This window comes from Micromys minutus, assembly GCF_963924665.1.
Source record: "Micromys minutus genome assembly, chromosome: 24".
Taxonomy (NCBI): domain Eukaryota; kingdom Metazoa; phylum Chordata; class Mammalia; order Rodentia; family Muridae; genus Micromys; species Micromys minutus.
Window position 1 is genome coordinate 34,134,160 of NC_137959.1, and position 3,305 is coordinate 34,137,464.

At 43.1% G+C, this 3,305-nt stretch overlaps 1 pseudogene across 1 annotated transcript; it reads right to left on the minus strand.

Moving 5' to 3' along the window:
• Nucleotides 1–1,975: 1,975 nt before the first annotated feature.
• LOC308436390 (ubiquitin-conjugating enzyme E2 L3-like) lies at nt 1,976–2,437 on the minus strand (annotated as a pseudogene). Its single transcript has one exon. The product of its transcript is annotated as a ubiquitin-conjugating enzyme E2 L3-like (transcript).
• Nucleotides 2,438–3,305: the final 868 nt, after the last annotated feature.

Consider the following 3,305-nt stretch of genomic DNA (forward strand, 5'->3'; position numbering starts at 1 on the left):
TCCCTTCCAAAAGAGTACGGAATTCAGCCATGTGGTGTTGGCTCATGTCTCTAATCCTAGCATTTGGGAGGTTAAGCAGGAGGATGGGGAATTCGAGCCTAGCCTGGACTACTTAGCAATGGCTTGACTTAAAAAAAAAAACAAAAAACAAAATGAGTCACTTGCAGGGATCAGGGAGGCTGGCAGAAGTTAAAGTAGGCAGAAGCAGTTGCTGAATTCTATATATGGAAATCAGAATGTAGATACCGGTACCGATAACATCTGAACGGGGATGAGAATATATTAGTCCCTGGAATGAAAAGTTAATTCTAATGTGAAGTTGTGGCTTTGAGAGTCAGACACTGAATGTGGTTTCTATTGGTTTACCTGCAGCTAGACAGAGTTCCCATGGGCTGGCTGCCTTTGGCCAGCTGCCTGGATTACACACACAGTAGCCAGTTTGAGACAATTATCCAGCTTAAAAGGGCAGATAGAGCAGGTGATGTGAAGAAAGAAGGTTTTGGAAGAGTGTGTGCTATGGAATCCGTTTCTTCCTGTTTGGTTTGCTCTTTCTGGTCTTTGCTACATTCCAGGCATTGAAAAGCTCCAGGATTTATCAGGAAGATTTATTCAAGTGCGCCATCAATGCCTGTGCCAAGGATGGACACACCCCCTTCTGAGACTCAGTTTCACTGGAAAGAAGAAAGATTCCACATTAGAACTAAGGGAAAGATGAGTAAAGAGGGCTCATCGGAGGAACTCAGGAGCATGATGGGAAAGACCAGGCTAAACCTAGTAATAAGCTTCGGAGGCCACTGCTAGAGTCTGTTCCTAGCACATAGTGGGTCTAATAACATATGCTACTGGACCAAAGATGATGATGACGAGGAGGAGGATGGATGATGAATTATGTAACCAATACTCAGACACTGAAAGTTCTGACTTTCTAAATGTCTAAGCTTGGTTTTTAACACAAAGAAATGCTTTGATTCTAATCCCTTATAGTCATGAGGCATACAATGGCACTGATCCACAACAGAACAGGGCATTTGACCCCAAGCCTGTAAGATTATGATAGAGCCAAAGAATTCCAATTGCTGGTGACATCGTGGTCATCAGAACATCACAGGGCCGATGAAATGGCTCATTGGGGAAAGGTGCTTCTGGCCACTGAGTTTGACAACCAGAACTCCATCCCTGGAACCTGGTGATGGAAGGAGAGAAAGGACTCCCTAAAGCTGTCCTCTGGTCTCCACAGGCTCGCAGTGGCACACACATAAGCAAACAAATAAACAAATGTAATGAAGTAGGTAGGTAAGTAACTAACCATGGTGAGTTTTTAAAAAGAACATCACAGGGCAACATTGTAGTCTCAGGTTTGCAACAACGCTGGCCAAAACCAACCCAGGCTACTGTGGCGCTTGAACCTTGGTTTCTATCAAAAAGTTTTAAGACTGTGGAGATGTTTAAATCCCAGCAATCATTTAAAAAGCAAGTATCATCACACAGAGCCCTAATAACCCCAGTACTGTACCAGACAGAGACAGGAGGACCAGCAGCCTTTGCTGGCTGCCAGCCTAGCTCCAGGCTCAGTGAAAACCCGTCTTAAGAGACTAGAAAGAGATGAGGTAGAACACCTGATGCATTCCTCTGGCCTTCCCATACACACTCAAGCACATGTACCTGTTCACACATGTGCACATATACCATGTTCATGCGTACTCAGAAACACAAGCAAAACAAAAAGATTTTTGAAAAGTAAAAAATTACACTCCAAAGAAATACTTTTTTTTAGAACATCTGAATTTTTTAATCCTTCTTTACAAGTTACCTAGACCACTTTTGATTAAGAAAACTGTAGAAAGTTAGTAACTGTCACAAGCGGACGCCAGTTGGTGGCACATGTCAACTTCCATAGAATCCTGCTTTTTCGGGGTGTCTGAATGCACTGCTTGGGGTCTCTGCTCAAACTTGCTGGAATCACTCATGGCAGATTTTAGTCCACAGGTTGTTTTTCCCCATATTTCTTTGTAAACTCTTCAGCATTCTTACAGAATTTTTTATGGTCCTTAGAGTATTCAGCTAGGTCAGCCCGGAGTGGGTGCTCAGGCTGGGGGTCATTCACCAGTGCTATGAGGCACTGGGTTACTTGGTCAGTCTTGCTGGCTGGCTTCCAGTTTTCAGCACTAATTACTTACAGACAGACATTCCCCTTCTCCTCGATGTTGGGGTGGTAGATCTTTGTTTTAAATGTGATCTTGGGTGGTTTGAATGGATACTCTGCTGGAAAGTTGATTTTAATTCTGAAGACCCCCTTATCATATGGAGGGCTGTCAGGGACAATAAACCCTTGCCAAGTCAATAGATTAGCTTCATCAACCTGGATGTTACGGAAGTTTTTCATCCCACGTTTTCGGATCTCTTCAAGCTCCTTCATCAGCCTCCTGCTGGCCGCCATCTTGGATCTGGTGCTCAAGAAATACTTTTTAAAAGCTTACAGAACAAAGATATACAGAAAGAAAAAAAAATGTTGCATAGCCATGTGGTGTGTTTTTGTATTTTAGGTGAAGTGTAATTACAAAGAGTCAAAGAGTTTGTTTTTGTTTTGTTTTGGTTTTTTAAGGTGCATGAAGTAAAAAGGTTACATAGTAAGCTACAGTTGATTTGTCATCAAAAACCAAATTCAAGTTCCACCCGTGCTGAGTACTTTATATGGGCTTATGATTCCTAAAACGTGCGTCTGAGCTGGAGTTGCAGACAGTAATGAACTGCGTTGCAGGTGCTGGGAACTGAACTCTGGTCTCCTTGCAACTCTGGTGCTTGCAAGGTGCTTAGCTAGGAAGCCACCGTCCAACCCCATGTCTTTCTCATCTCTTCTTGCTGAACCTTTCCACACCCAATGGGTCAAAGCACATACCATGCAAACATTTATTTCAACTTTCATTGGCGCTCTTGCTCTTTTCTCTTGCTTTCTTGCTATTACCCCTTTGTCCCTCCTCTCCCATTCCCTCCCCCCTCCACGTGCTCATGGCCGGCCTCTACTTCTCTACTCCTCTCTCTGCCCCTACTGCCCTCTTAACTCTCCTCCCTATGCCCCGAATAAACTCCATTCTGTACTATAAAAAAACAAACAAAAAAACAACAAAAAAACTTTTATTGGTGGACTTTTGTTCTGTTTGTTTGCTTGCTTGTTTGTTTTTGAGACAGGATCTCTCTCTAGACTTGGCTGTCCTGGAACTCACAGATCTGCCTGCAAGGGCTTATACTAACATGCCCAGCTTCATTTATTTTAATTAAAAAAAAAACTATGTGTACTGGTATGCAGC